This window comes from Epargyreus clarus, unplaced genomic scaffold, assembly GCF_041222505.1.
Source record: "Epargyreus clarus isolate Ecla_fem2 unplaced genomic scaffold, WU_Ecla_fem_2.2 ptg000007l, whole genome shotgun sequence".
Lineage (NCBI taxonomy): Eukaryota > Metazoa > Arthropoda > Insecta > Lepidoptera > Hesperiidae > Epargyreus > Epargyreus clarus.
Genome location: NW_027332215.1, coordinates 19,420,120 through 19,437,656, shown reverse-complemented (window position 1 = coordinate 19,437,656; position 17,537 = coordinate 19,420,120).

Below are 17,537 nucleotides of genomic sequence, written 5' to 3'. Positions count from 1 at the left end.
AAACTCCGTTGCATTCAAAGTTGATACATATTCAATATTGCCTTTAAAGCGTCGAGTAAGTAAACATAAAATGTTATCTTATTTTAGGAAGCATCCTCAAACAAATACCGATCAAAGAGGAGGTTCTTATTCAGAAGTCTGTTAGAGAACAGTTCTCATGCCCCGAGAAACGAATTTTTGTATTATGAAATGAAATTGTATTTATTTATTTTAATCAATTACCCGATAGGAACGCGACCTTAACTGATAAGATGCGTTAAAAAACTCAGCGGGCTCGTCATTCTTTGTTATTCATTATCAATTTAATCGCCATGCCGTTTGTTACAGAACAGTAGTAAAATCTAGTTACGAGTATCCTATAATTAACTGAAAAGTATGATATATTATTTGGCACTATATGTGTTTATCTCTACAGTCATGTAGGTAATATTTGGACAGGCACGACCCTAATCCAAAATTTTGTACGTAGCGGTATACGGAAGTTCAATCTTAGTTTAAAGTTGTTAATTAACATTACAGTCAATAAACGAGTTTATAATCGTATTTAGGTATTACGTCATCTATATAGTTACCTCGTGGCAATGAAACGTAAATTAGTCTTTTAGAATTTTTAGACTAATATATAACTAGCGAATATAAATCATGGGATATCTCCTAGAGCAATAGAAAGAACAATATAACTTAGTTCTTATAATATTCGTTGATTAGAAATTTTGGCCGAAGATTTGTGGCAATTTAATAGAGTGAGAATATCTCGTGGATCGCTTGATAGGGACATGTATGGAGGCGTTATGCCTATCCTTTGTTCTTATTTTGGCGTTAATACTTATACATGTACTGCTTTTTAATATTAATAAAGTATACATGTTGTAAAACTGATATTTACGAACATTAGATTATATATCCTGATTTTTTCCAATATAATCTATTTAATTGGTTACAGTGCTTTATTCAAATTTAATCACGACTCTATATCGCAAATACAATAAAGTCGTTTATATAAATATGCATGATAATTGTTGCATAATAATAGTTAACTGTTAAGAAAATTTGATGTAACAGAGGTACTAAGATATTTTAAATCTATTAATAATTTAGATTGATGACAGAAATCCAGGACAAAGATAGAAATAATAATCAATATATATTGGTATGAATTTAGAAATAGGCCCAAGCTGCCCGCCCGCGACTAATAAAAATATAACATTAATTTGTATCTTCAGATTATGTAAGCAAGGCGTGGTACATAGTAACTTTAGAAAAACTGAAAATCCAATGTTTAATTAATTTGGAACGAACCTTTTTAATAAGACTCGTGTACCTTATATAAATGGAATAAGCAGACAAAAAAATCCGGGTTCTACCCACTGTTATTTCTAACCCAAACTCAAAATCAAAATAAGCCCACACGTGCCCGTCGTGGGCGGCTTAAGTAACGCTCGAAGGAAATTAAAGCGTAAGATACTTGGAACGGAGTTTAATTTAATTAGCATTGCGTGCTTCTTAAAATAAACACTTTACTAATTCATTAATTTATTGGATCGATAATATTACAGCGAGTTACTAACCGACTAATAATGCTTTATGTTGATATTAGATAAAAGAAATTCTTTGTTGTTCTTAAAAAATACTACGGCTACGTGTGACTAAAACATTGTTAAAGTGTTTACGTCCGGTGTAATAGATAAACCGCCGAAAAGTCGCCAAAATACTAACTTTCTTATATGGGGATTAGCCTGTATTTTTAACTTTTTTATTCTTATGTTTTTTTTTTGGTTATAACGGCCATATAAAAACATATTCCATAAAAAAATCAAGTATCCTATTTTGGCTCAACAAATAAAGCTGTGATAGATGGACAGGTAGCGGAGGATTTGTAATAGGGTTCAGTTTTTACTCTGCATTTTGAACCCTCAAAATGAAGCAAGTTGTTGTTTTTTAGGGTACAACACATTTCATTCTGTTAGGCATTTCGTTCGGTTAGCAATGTCACCAGCAAACGTAATGTGCTTACGCTTTGATAAACGTGTTTACAAACACATTTCGTTACGAAACTAGTCGCGGTTACGTCGTGTAGGTTTTAATAGTAAACACACAATACCATTCACGAGCATTCCGCCGATAGCGACACTCTATGATAAAGTATGTAAGATGCAAGTTCGAGGCCAAGAAACTTATTTATAAACAAATAGAAACAAATGACGTACTTAAATTACACTTGTCAAATTACATATCAAATAGAAAAGACGGGTATTCTTTTGTGCAGTGTTATAGCAAAACAATATTCAGCTCTGAATTTTAAAACTTATGTCATTCGTAAATATTGTATGGAACTAAAACATTTTTAATTCGTAAATAACTTGCATAGAAAAATGCCTTTCTTGAAATATGCATTTGTGAACAGGAAAATTTCAGTACAGGCGGCCAAATTTCAGTCGGCTTTCGAGTAAGAAGCTAAGGCCTTGGAAAGCTCTATTCCGCGTGAAAGACATGGGTAGTGAGATGTCCTGCACATCAAATTCTCACTACCTTGTCTTTCATGTGGATCGAGCTGTAACTTCTGCCCACGAAGCCTCCCGAAGACTCCTCACGATATATTGTTATTTATTATATGTAATACTTATGTATGTCAAAATCAATATCTATTTATATTAGCAAACGTACTGCTAGATAATTATGTTTTTGGTTCACACGCTAAGTGATATTGTATTATATGGTACTTATTGCAAATATTATTGTATAGTATAATATGTAGTGGAATCACTTTAGAAATATGTAATTTGGGATGAAAGAAGCAATGAGCGATACTGAATGTTTAAATACGCGATTTTAACTCGCAACTATATTTTACGTTATATATTATTGATGTAATGATACCTTGAGTTCTTAATTTTAAACGTAATATTATGTAGGTTGCAATTTATAGGAAAATGTTATACAAAAAGCAATGACATTAGTAATTATAATATTCCGTAATTAATTATTATAGTTATTTCAAAACACATGATTTACATAAACTTCAAAAACCCAAATCGGTGCCTATGTCATAATTGAATATCTTTATGGGTATAAAAATATGAATTGTGACATGGTTTATTTTGGCTTATATAAATAAGTACAAGACCTTAAAGTTAAGTGACTGTTATATCTATCCAAATCGTTTTAAGTTATATTTCTATATATTTTCGTTATAATTATCCAAATCGTTTTAAGTATACTAGTTCTATAAATAAGTCTTATATAGAATCTCAATCCATTTGTAATTACTTTATCTGGACACATGCAGGGACATAGGGGAAAATCAAAAGAAAACAACTATTCTAGGTTGATTTTTTCTCATAGTTCAGTTATTTGTGTAGGTGTGTAAGCGAATATAAGTATAAGTAACACTGAGTTATAGAAGTCACTAGATCTGTTACGGAAATAGTTTGTAACTTTCCTTTATCTTTCTGAGTAAGCAAGCACACGTCTCCGAGCGTGGGAATCAATTCCTCCCGACGTATCTGACATAAACAGGATATGGCTATATAGAGTTCATATTATATATCTTTTTCTGATACACTGTGTAGGTACACCTAATAATAGTAAAGAACTTTCCGTCCGCTTCAGATCGAACAGATTCGATTCATATTTTTTAATAATTTGTATCTACTAGAATCTCTCCTTGCCATGTAATGTTTCTCGTGTCCCTCCCTCTACATTTATCGATCAGGGATCTGATTGGCGGGCTCTACGTTACTCTCCAAAGGGGAGCTTTGATTTTTTGGGCGAGTTACGTTTAGAGCCCTGGAGGGATTTATATGCTGTGGTCGACTCTTTGAAGTAGGGTTCAATATTTGACTATTCGTATATTTACCTTCTGTCCTGATTAAAATAGTTTTAAAACCATTGAAAGATTACATGTAGGGTGTTTTATAGCGAAATAAATCATACCGCGCTTATTCGCTGTTAAGTGAAAGAGAGCATTTAGAGTTTGTTCATATAAATACTTCTTACTGCGATCGACCATGTCAGTATAATAACATATTCTATTATTCTCTTTACTTGTTACAAAAGTGTATATGTCTTAATCAGTTAATTAGCTCAACATTACAAAGGCCCGTTTTTTTGATAAATTTACCAATAAATGTTTGGTATTTAATTGTATACTTACACAAAAATAAAATGATTATATTAATATTACTAAAATTTGTATCAACCAATACACGTCTTTGATACTTGACTTTAAAGAAGAACATTTTGCAAAGGTAACTTAATTTTAGCTTATAATGAACTATAAGAGTTTAATATGAATTTCAAATATTCCTAACAAAATGTTGTGGTAAAAATTATATTATAAAGAGTTTTTACAATACAATTTTTAAGTATTTCCGTAAGAGAATACCATAAATATAATATTTTGATCTTTTTAACTTATTAATAATCTACAGCGCTAACATGTCAACTGAAAATACTATATCAAATCAATAAAACGCAGTCAAATATTATTGTCTCACTGCTTTGTAATAAATAGCCATATTATTATATAACAATAATTATTAGAACTTGTATGGCAAACTACCGCGTGTCTAGTTTGCAAAGTGTGCAAGGGTAAAAGCGTGGAAATGGAATTAAAAATGGATAAATTTTGATAAATTCCAATTGCATTGCGTGTTTGTACGTATGCGTTTCTGCGTTTTCAACTACATATTTCTATTCCGCTTGCGTTTAACCTCAGTGCGTACTGAGCCTAAGTCCAGTTATTTTAAAATGAGGCACTTATTTATTTTCGAAAATGTTCATATACTCGTTCTCTATTTGGATTTTGCTCTATAAAAGTATTTTAATTTTATTAATGTTCTATGGCTAATTTACTTGTTCCAAAGTTAAAAGAAATTATAATATTCATATTATACTGTTACTAATTCTCACCTCCGCCCGAATTATTCCATGATCCTAATAAGAGGTATGTTTATATTTAAATCAAAGTTTTTATTTTTATATGAATAAAGCAAATAAATGTCGAGAAAACCAGAGATCCGAAGTTGAAAAAAAAAAAATTTACCATTATAGTTAAAAAGTATTGCTTCTTAAGTATTCTCCGCAGGGTGCGCTAGAATATGAAGATAGACACGCGTGCATGTGTGGTTAGTTGTAACGTATTATAAAATGGAAAGCACATGTTTCGATATATTTTATGTAAATTACTTTATTAAAAGGTTAGGTATATTCTGCTCAAAGCCTATGTATCGCGTCAATATCCTTTTTTCGTCAAGAACTGCGGAATTGGTGATATTGCGGATATTAACAATCGAATATCGTTAACAGTGTGTCAGTTGTGAATCATTTATATAAAACCAAGACGCGAAAAAAATGATTACCTACACGAAATAATTTCATTTTATTTAACTGAGGTCGACTAGGTCTTTTTTTAAGAATGCATAGGACTCATTAAAACATTTCAAAATAACTTCAAAAGAGGATCTAAGGAATCCTCCTACTCTCACGATCTACACACTACCTCTTGACGAATTAACTCATTTATAAAATTGTTTTTTTTTTTAAAGTAAAGACCCTAATAAATTCGAAATACCTTTTTGTCTAATCATACCAATAATGTAGTCATAAAAAATATTGTAAAATATTCCGTATTCCTCAAGTTTCTCCGCCTTTACCTCTAAACACGGTAGTTTTGGAATCCTTTTGTTTTTCACTCTTAAGCCTTAACACGCTTATCACTTTTTATCAACATTTAAGTTTAAAATTGTTATCGTTTATGAATAATACAATCTTGTGAAGACGTGTGATACACTCACTGCCGTTTGAGTTGCAAACTGCCGTTTAGCACAAATAGTAGTTGGTTCCGATTTACATCTGTAGACTGTGTGTCAGACGCATCAAGTGACAGACAAAAAGTATTGTTCCCAAGACGTATGTACGAGTAGATTTGCCATAACACAGCCGTGCAGACACGGGCCGTAACAAATTAAGCATAGAAAAATGTTTTTGTCTGACACGTTCAATGTCTGTAGATATAAACGGGACTCTTAATCCATACAAATCTTCGAAAGATTCCCAAGTAGATTTGTGATGTTTGTAACAATAAAAAAGTGAAATTATTCTAAAGTCATTTGTGTCAGTAATATCATGAATAAGATTATTTATTATAAAAACTTAGCAAAGACAAATATTAAAGTAATATTTAGATATGGTTAATAGAATTAACAATTATTTACGGAATGAACGGGTGAAATAACCCATACTAGGATTGAATTAATAGTAATTTTGTTATTACAAAAACTACGATGAAATAAAATCTTCATTTTAAATTACATTTAAATAAATAATATTTTTATGGTGTTCCGGTTGACAGTACAATATTGCTACGAATATCGTTAAATTATATTTTTAATTACTATTTTATTATATTCTCATTTTACATAACTATGAGACTATATAAGGACTATGTATATTGGAATTTTCGTTGCTTCTTTCATAATATTTATTGTGTGATTTTATATCGTCGAACCTATGAATTGTGTATTTTTCAGATTTACCCTATTTACATGATGTAATTGATTATGCTTTGAGTTTGTACTGTATTGTGCGTACTATTTGGGAAATGGAAGCGATTACGTTCAAATGGTCATGATTTTTCGTATATTTTCTCATTACATTCGGGAGTTGGCATTTATCACCAATTGTGATAAGTTTTATAAGTAAGTGGACGATTTATAGAAAATAATAATGCATTAGGCTGTCCATCGTCGCTTGTGGATGAACGTGCGCGGCAATCAAAGTGCATTTCGTATGTAAATTGGGCGGAGCCGTCTGCGCTCATATGGCTTCCAAATTACGCCACTATCGATCCCGACGGTTCACTACACCAGTCGACCAATGTGTAAATTTTAATTCAATATCGCCCACGCAATTAGCACTGAATTTAAATTTAATACTATATGCACCACACTCATTCAATTTCTTTTTTGTGCTCACTTAACTGTTCAAACCACTCGGTTATTGCGCGCAATTTGAATTTTAAAGTACCACTGGAAAGCTTCTCGCACCATTGCCTCGTGACGTGTTCGCTTCCATTTGTAGAGATGTATTGCCAAACTTATACTGATTGTATTGTAATTTGACAAGCTGCTTTGTATCTAGTTATTGGACCCCATAAGATATGTGTGAAATACTTAGTAGTTTCTTGGCATTTTACTTGTAAAGATCCTTGACTATATCGTTAGGTTTCATTGGATATATTTATACCGTCTGAACGAATAAATTTTTAATTCTTTCTTACAGGAAATTTGTTGTTAATCTATTTTGGAAATATGTGCACCATGAATATAAAGCTGCGATTGCGTGCACTTTGATATCTAGAATGCTAAATGCATATGCAATTATGGCAATTCTTATAAAAGGAAAATCTCGCGAAAGCATAATTATTTTTTCGTTTTTTTTCTTTCCCATTATTTATTCCTGACGAAAAATAATATGTTTTTTTTTTATAAAATAAAGTACTATTCTAAACATATCTTTACTATCCACATTACGATCTTTTAACCAAATACTTCAAACGTAAATGTCAGTAAATTGTTATGACTAATTAAATGGTGATAAAAGAGTGAATAACGCGTTTTAGCCTTGCTTGTATGACCATAAGGTCATACAATAGTGGTCATACATAGGTCTCACATAAGTGAGAGAGCTGGCATGACATAGAAGGGAGGGTTATAGTAACATTTGGCAAAACAACCTCTCGTAAGTAGGTACACCTGTTTATTAGAATTGCCGAATAAATTGATTAGGATTCAGTTTAATTTAATATTTTGTATTCTTTGACAACATACGTCTACGATTATACATGAAAACTGATTATTGAGTAGCTTTCGTTGATACACACCTAATTATGAATGACAAAGAATTCGACGTAAAGTGATTGACATAATAAAAGCACTTTGTATACGCTGAAGTTTGTGGGTAGGGAGGTGAAAGCATTTGTGCAATTTACCTCTGTCTATCGGAAGTTGTAGTACAATATCCGACAGGCATTGTGCCTGAACTCATTGAACATCGGCACCTCGTGATCGGGAGATTATGCCGACGCCAGGCACAATGCGCGTATTGTGTGCCGCGGTGCCCGAACATTCCCTGAAACTCACCGGTTGCATTGCTATTGAATACTGTTTGATTAGTTCCCACCGATTACATTAGGCTCGTGTCTCGAACCGGAATTAATATTGCATACCTCGTGTGTATATTATTATCGATTAGGTATAATATCTATCAGCCCTTAAATATCAACCTACGCGGTTTTGCCCTTAGTCACCGTAGTACTTTGCGATTCAATGACAACTTTGGGGGAATCCACTAATCGTGAACAGTCGGAGTGGGTCGAATGACACGTGGGAGAGAAGAGGTCTCAAAAATATTAGTACTTTTTCAGTAAGAAATTAAGTAAAAAACTCTTCACGTCTCTCTACTAAAATATGACTAAGTCCTATACTGTAATATGTCGTGCTTATTCTGATAAACTGACGCATTTCGATTGTTTAAAACGTCTATAAACTACTCCTGAATATAGATGAAGCACAGGATAATACACCTTCTTACCCTGAAAATAGGAGGGGCTTATGATATCTCAAAACAAGGGAAGGCGGCCGAAAAATGGCCATATTAATGTCACGCAATTAATGGACGCCATCTTTGCAGGTAGATCATCTTTCAGTTTGATCTGGATTTTATACCTTAATTGCCTCCTTCAATACCTTGATATAATATCTATAAGTGTTTAAGAGCCAATAATCGCAGCGTTAGAGAACAGAAAAATCTTAGTAACTTAGATGCTATTTCAAGTTAAAATTTTAATGATAACACAAAATCCTTTGATTTTTTTTTTGTATAGAAGAAACTGGAATCACAATTCATCACTAACGGAAACCCAATTATTGGTGTAAATAATTAGGGTTTCTACTATCTTTCCTAATCAGAAAGCGAACATTATTTCTAACAGTCATTTGGATTTTTAAATCCCAGACAATAGATAAATTTGTTCGTGTTACAAACCAAATGCCTGGGATTTTCCGGGAAGTGGATATTTTCCAAACTAATCCTAGATACGTGCTTCGGGCTTTACCGGCGAATAAACGTTTTATCGATTAAATTCACCGGAAATATAACCTATGTGAATTTCTTATGAGTGTTTGTCGGTATTCGTTCTAGCGCTGCTCACCTTTAAAACACGTGTTATTTCCCATGAAAGTTGTGACGCGTATCCATGAAAACGACAACTCGTTTATTGATTGTAAAATGATATTATATTCTAAACTAGATTGTGACCTAGCTAGCTACTTGTAAATAATAAAGGTTCGCAAGAAGGACGTATTGCGACCACTTACGTGAATCATCGCTTGACTTAGAAAAGAATATTGTGTTATTGATTGACCTGGATTTCAATGTAGTCTGAAAATTCAATGTAACGTTCCATATACACATGTTCATTTGTAATGATTATTGCAATTACTTTTTATTAAATTCTAACGCTTAAATGTTAACGAGGCCCTAATTTCAATCAATATAATCGTTAAATTATTTTTTCAGATCCGAAATAGTTTTCGGTAATCATTTTTTTTCATGTTCTCCGGTATACATTTTTTTTATAGAAATATGATTTACTATTATATAATGCTACACGTACTTTTTATATGACAAGTTTCCATTCATCTAGTCTGTAATACCGAAATCTAAAAAGTATTATTCTTTGTTTATAATTTATTTTATTTCTTTAAGCTCATGTGTTTAATCGAATAATGCCCAAAATAATCTTTATTATTTACAAATAAAATATAACAGTTTATATAGGTAATTGACTAATTTAATTTTGAACTTAATCATGGGCATTATTGCCATTAGTGAAATCAAGTCTTCTAATAATGATACGGATTTAGATAATTCGCCTACATCGCTGCACTAACAACTTTAATTTATTAATCTTTAAAAGTACAATCCAAATACGTTTGAAAGATATTTCATGAAATAAAAAGATATATGAATAGTGAATATCACTAATAATTATCGCTGAAGTTCATATAAGGAACGGAATTTATTAAAAAAATAAAAAAAAAATAAAAAAAATACATAATTGAAAAATTATGAATTTATTTTCCATTTCTATAAGTAGAATATGAAGGAAGGTTATTTACTCAAAATTATGTAATACATTGCCAGTAGCTTTCATTATCCTGCTAAAGCGTAATTAATTGGAGCTTATTTATCGAAGGGCTTTTTCGTTTCTTTTGAACATTTTTAATAAAATGTAGCCATATCAAGCACTTTGTACCCATTTAATTTAAATGGTATTATATAAAGTAACGTACGTGGGTATTGGTTAATTATCGTTCAATGGGATTTGCCTCCCCTTCATTTTGAAATCGTAATAATTAATTTGCGGAATATTCTGTTGCTGGGAATAAGTATCTATTCGTCAAATAATTTCCATTATTTGACGAATAGATACTTATAAATAATTCCATTATTTGACGAATAGATACTTATTCCCAGCAACAGAATATTCCGCAAATTAATTATTACGATTTCAAAATGATTATTTGACGAATAGATACTTATTCCCGAATAGATACATATACATACGCGTGGAATTGACTACGTAATGGGTAGAAGTAAAAATGGCAATTTTTAAATTATATAATTTCTTGATTGAATAAATTATTAAAACCACATAACTCGAAACTAGTGCAATAGGTACATAAGACGAATGACACATCGAGTGGGGGTAGTGCGCGACATTTTCCGCGCATCAGGCGGGGGTGTTTTCGCGACCTCTCGGCCCACGGCCAGTGAGAATTTTCCTATAAAAGCTGATGGGCGCGTGCCCTCAGGTCACAGTACAACTCGAGACGTCCAGGAGTCCAGCCATCGTTTTGAAATCAGTTAACATTTAAATATTTCTTGTAATAAGTAATTCATTTTTTTCGTATCAATTCTAATAAAATTGATTTCCGTTTTCAATAATAATTATAATATTGTTTTGTGAACCGCGATTTTAAAGTAAAGACTAGGCTATCCTGAAGGATTAATTTATTTTATCGTGAAACTTTTAATTTCTGAAACGATTGTGCAGTGGCTTAGCTTCGACCCGCGCCGCCCGGGGCGGAAGTTGAATTTAGGAATAAATCCGCGAAAAATAGAGTCGTCGAGAATTAAAAATTTTGAAGTGAAATTTCGTTTAGTCGTGAAATGTGTCGATGATTAGTTTTTAAATTTCCTTCTAAAAATGCCGGTCAGGACGGCTCTCCTCCGCTGCCGGGAAGCTCTGTACGCCTCTGTGATTATGATTGTGTACGTTATTCGGCATTTCTATATACTTCTGTCACATTCATCAATGATCCGCGTTCAGTGTCCTTAATATTCGCCATTAACTTGCATTTAATATATTTTTGTGAATTAAATTAAATAATTTATGATAAAGGTAGTTTCGATATCGATGTCTCCGAAGTCCCAATAATTATTAAAATGATCCATAATATTAGGTTACGTGTATTATCATCATCATTATATTACTGTAAAACATATAGGTACGTATATTGGCAAATTTTTGAAAATAATTTGTGAAAATTACTCATTTGCATCCATTGATTGACATGCTAACATTAAATCGTGCTTAGGACGGTAGAAAAAGTTAGGTAATTGATATATTCCAAAAATGTTTTATTATGTATCTAATCTTATTTTATATTGTTTCATTTAAAATTATATACTGTTTATTTATTTTAATCTAATCCTGAGTTTTTGCTTCCGTGAACATTTTCAGGAAATAAAGATGCGGGTCTTGCCATCAAAGTCGGTTTGTTATAGGTCACTATGTAACTATCACAGCCAGCTTTGATGAGCACGTCCCCATTTGTTCCCACCGATTCACTTCTTTCGTGCCACAATCGCAGCTTCGTAGTCATTTGGATTCAAGCTACTACGCATTTCTCGGGCCTAGCCTGTCAAAGCGGCAGTGAAATGTCACCCGTCTTCATATCACAGCCACTTTGATGTGGTCGGTTTACGGAGACTTCTGCGTCTGCATATAGCTTACAGCGAACGATTCGAAGATTCCATCCATGGCCCATTCGTGAAAGTGGCTGTGAAATGTTTTTCTTTATCATATCACAGCCATTTTTGACGAGTCGGACTGTGCGATGGTACAGCATTCGAGAAGAATGAAGAAAGAAGTTTTCAGGCACACTAAGGAAATAGTGCCGCCAATCGCTCACAAAGTGGTTGTGATATGATGCACATAACATATCACAGCCAGCTTTGATGAGCGGGAGGCGGTAACGGTCACGCAAAGCGCCGACACGCATCGCTTCGAGCTGCGGAGTTCGAGACCGGGAGGCGACAAAGTGGTTGTGAAATGGATTTTATTCCACATATCACAGCCAGCTTTGTTGACTTCTTGTTTTGAACTATCGACTTTGAAATAGAAGAGACAAGACAAAGAAGAACGAAGATTAATCAGAGAAAAACCAAGAAATAGAATAAAGAACAAAGATGCAAGAAGAACATTTTCAACTAATTTGTCTCTCTCTCGCTACTTTTCTACTTACCTGATATTATTTTAACATTGTGCATATAGACTAGTAGACCTGCAGTAACTTACCACTTAGAAATGATATGACCTTACTGATGTTGTTTAATGTATTTTTTTATAAATATTCTGTATTTGTACTTAGAACTGTGTATATCTTGTTGTCTGTTTTACTAGTGCTTGATTTATTATTGCATATTTTTTTATGTGTCCACGTCTCGAATGTTACATAAATACAACTTTATTTTTTATTTAAGGTACATTTTGTACTTTTCTTAAAAGTCCAATCTTTTATATTCATAAATTGTGAATAATCCTTATTTTTTTTAATCAGATAGGTACTTGTGGAGGCAATTCTATTTGTAATTCTGATTTTATAACATATAATAATTGTTTATTTCAGGGATTTATGTTCATCTTGATATCATTAGATACTTACTTACTTTAAACCCAAAAGGTTTAAAGTAAGTAAGTTACTTACTTTAAACCCAAAAGGTTTAAAGTAAGTAAGTATCTAATGAATGTTAAAGATTTTTTATATTAAGATTTTTTCAATTTCCCTTTCGCTTCCGAATGTTTTTCTATGGGTGCAATTAATTTTTCAGAAATTAAATCATCATATGTATGCAAAACTAATATAATTTATTTTTCACTTTCAGGTCGAGGATGGATTAACGGCTTATATAGGAGTACAAGCATAGTTCAATAACAACAATGTTTAGGGAGGTATATTTTCACTAGCTACTGTGAGCATTATACTTCCTTACATTTACTAAAATTATAATTAAGTTACAGCTGACTCTTATTGCAAGCGGCGTGGCTCGGAAGGCTGGGATAGATGTCAGTAATAAAGATTTTTCGTACAAAAGAATTCTTTTATTTCCCTTCTCCCATATCTAAATCTATGTACTCTTTTAAAATTATAACTTATAAAAAAATAGATGACGTATTTTACTTGACAATCCCGATAAGATCACGGTAGAAAATTTTTGTTTCGTTTTAGACGTGTAGTGTTTTATTCTATGTAGGTAGACATCGCTATAACTCGGCAACAAATCTAATCAAAGATTGTTTCCAGGTTTCACAAGAAGTAGAAGACAAAAAAAACATAAACGACATAAAAAACGTAAAAATGTTCCTTCAATTCATAGTATTGCGCCTCTTCGAAGAACCATATTTTCTCAAGACGTTATGACACTTAGGGTCTTGTATTAATAAAGCCGTGATATGTCAGAAAATTGAACGCCGTCCGTTTGGTTGTGAAAAGGGAGCAAAATTTGTAAAAAACTTTAGTGATGGTGTTCATGTAGTGATTTCAGTAATTTCAGTAGTCATCCTTATAAAATACACATACTAACATTTTTGTCTTTTAACTATCTCGCTTTTTATAGGTACCTATACTCTGTACACCATTATGCTCTTGATTATAATTAGGTAAAATGTAGGTTGTATTACCTACTTTGTTTGAATAAAAGTATTTATTAAAAGTAATTTCGTCGTTTCTTTTATTAATACCCCTTTAAATGAATTTTATTTTTTGATACCGCCTTACTACCACTGGTACCCTCGCTCTCGCGACAAGAATAGCAATGTATTTACCTTTGTACCTAATTCATAATTTAAAATGAGTTTCTTACATAACTCGACCTTTTTATTTATGATAATGAGTTCACTTTGATTCTTTTTAACTACTTGAGATTATACTTGTAAGACACTACCACTGATATGAGTATGTAGGCAAATTATGATCATAGATCATAGATCCTGGCCTTAATATATTATATCTTTCATTTGAATTATTTGCGATTCACATCTTATAAATATCAGATACATGAAACATACCCATGTAGGTCTGTACAGACTACCTAACAGTGATGCACTGAGTTACATAAAGTACTTTAACTTTTAACTAGAATCCCACCGCAGCAAAATGTGTAGGCAAACATAACTAATATACATATAGGTGGACTTCTAAAATTGTGAATGTCCCTAATAAGAGTTAATTAGCTTCCTTTTCAAATAATCCTACCTCCAACTATCAGGCTTCGCACTTTGACGACACGGTGATGCTATAATTTTCATGAATTTTTAAGTTCCATGAACCAGCGCCGCGAGGGCTAATGCGAGCGTGACGCCCCTCAGTATTCGCTTCGTGTCGTACCTATATTTCATACTAATCTGCCGTTCGCATCATGCTAAAGTTCCTCACATGGATTGCTTGTACGTGATATCATTCTTACGTCATTATATAAGTCATTTAAGAACTACCTACCAATTTTTAATAAGATTCAACGTTTAAAAGACTACTTATATACATATATAAGGTATCCACTTATTTTTGCATAAATTACAAAAAGGGTATGAAACAATACCCCAATACGTTAGAGGGGTACAGACACATGAAAGTCCTTTTAGTTTTAAGTTGTATTGATTCAGTGAGGATAATGTTCCCACTGTTTGAAAGATTTTCCATTCCCCCTCCCCTCACGCAGTGCGCAAAGCGAACGAGTTGCGCAGTAGTCTGTACGCAAGCGGCCAACACTAACCCCCCACTCCCCGGCCCTCCCTGAACGGCCCAATTGTACGTAAGTAAACAACTGAAATACTACCACTACTTCGCCCGCCCGATTATTAATCGCGCCGAGCCTATTTCCATGTTCATACATAAACCAGTGAGCTCGAATTGCAAATACGTACCGAATGGCGTATTGAATGCTTTAAATAGGTTTAGTTCATTTAAAATTTATGTAATAATGGTTTACAAGTACCTATATGCAATCAAAACAATTACTAGACATTTATTTTGAAATTAGATGACAACCTATTGCGTAGTAGGTAGGTGATACTATATGAGACGACATGTATTTATAAGAAATAATGCACGACTAAGTACTGTACAAATATTGTACAAAATAAAACAAGGATCCCAACTAAACTCGAGCGCCCTACGTGTTGAAATCCAAAGGACGGTGTTAGAATTCCGCATATTAGTAACCACACCCTTCCGACTAGAACACAGCAACGCAAACTATCTACTATATCTACGACTGATATAGGCGTGACGGTGGTGCTGCCGCATTTTTCTTTTTATATGTACATATATGCGAGTTGAATCCCGGTTTTTATTTTGTCTTCATATTTTTTTCTATGAGAATGGTGTTTACTTCAACAACGGGTGCGATTGATTGATTAGCGCGTCATAGGTCCTCGACTACATTTCGCTTTTGATTTTGCATATTTCAAAGAACATGCAGGAGTAAAATTAAAATATCGCTATTCCTGCTCGGTCCACTTGTGAAAAACTAAGACCACATGTGTGTCCAACAAGTGTAGCGCCATAGAGTTCAATCTCTCCATTGAATGTAGTACTTGCATGGATGGCGTAGCGGCTAAAATACAAGCCGCTTGGGAGTTTTTGTGTCCATGGATTAGTCTACAGAAAATAGATCTGTACTTAAATATTTTTGTTCATGAACATTCTTACTTCACGTAATCTATTAATGTATTAATGTATCTATCTATTAAATTAATGTATCTATTAAAATTTTTAAACTTGCAGCCGAAACCCGAAAACCACTTCAGGGGGAACCGCCGAAAAAACCCTCCCTCCCACGTACGCCCGTGACTTACCTGTCTAATAATTAATGAGTTTTACTATTTAAGGGGTTATCTAAAACAGATTTGGGCAGGCACTTTTTCTAGCATAAAAAGCTTTTATATTTCGACCAAAATAGCTGGTTAAACTCTTGAATATATTTTAATAACTCAGAAAAATGTATGTAATAATATTACCACAAAACTATAGTTACAATACAAGTATGATTCCCTATTCTGTTGAAAATTTACCCGATACTACGTCTATTAACATTATATTATCTTAGAGAACCAGAGCCATCACTCATTTTTAGATTTTTTCCGAGATAAATCTATCCAAATTTACAAGACACATTTCCTAATAAAAGTAAAATCGAAGTCGAATTTGGGCGATTTTCTTTCGGAAACCATGGATAATAATAAATATCGCCACTCATTCACTGGGATTTTAGATTACGAGTAATTTTTAAAGCTCATACGGTTATGCTGATTTTATATTAAAATAATATTTATAGCAATATCAGATATATGTTACCTACATTATATTACTATTTTCTAGTACATATAACTATTTATGGTTATTTTGTTTGAAGTAAGGATGAGGGAAATATTTAAGAATTCCGGATATGTCTGAGGTCGGAATTACCGAATTCGGGAAAATATTGGGGATAGAGAGCGAATTGTCAATTCTGATGTTACAGCTACAACCTGCAGAATACACAAAAGTAGGTATACACTGAATTTACGTAATTTAATTGGGTATATTTTATTTGTGATATTACAATATAATTATAGACAATCATAATTAAAAAAATCATAAGAACCTAAAGTTCTTACATAAGGAACATATCTATTAAAACAACACATTGTTTAATATGTACTCTTCGCAGAAGCTTCAAAAAGGTCCTGCCGATAAAGAATGCGTTCCTGACAGCTCGTGTCCGAATGAATGATATACAAGTAATTTTGTTGTGGCAAACAATTGTTACCATTTAGAACAAAATTTTGTCTTAAAATAGTAAGAAAACAGTAAACGTTTAAATCGTTTACTGTTACTGAATAAATAGTACTGAGTTAACAGAAATCAGTTATAAAAGAAAGGTCCTGTCCGAATCTTTATACAATAATGAAAAAAGTCACTTATAAGTGACATAAATGTTCATACTTTTTATAAAAACATATTATTTTTGATTTTTTATACGTGTTACGACGATACAGGTACATTTTGTCTTATTATTAGCTCCTTGCGCGTCATGCCATTTTATCGTTTATTTTATGGGAGAAAAATCCTATGTAGCCCAATTATTTAATTTTTAATCCAGTGCATAATTATTAACCTATAAAAATGTTTTCAAAGGCCGTCGGATAT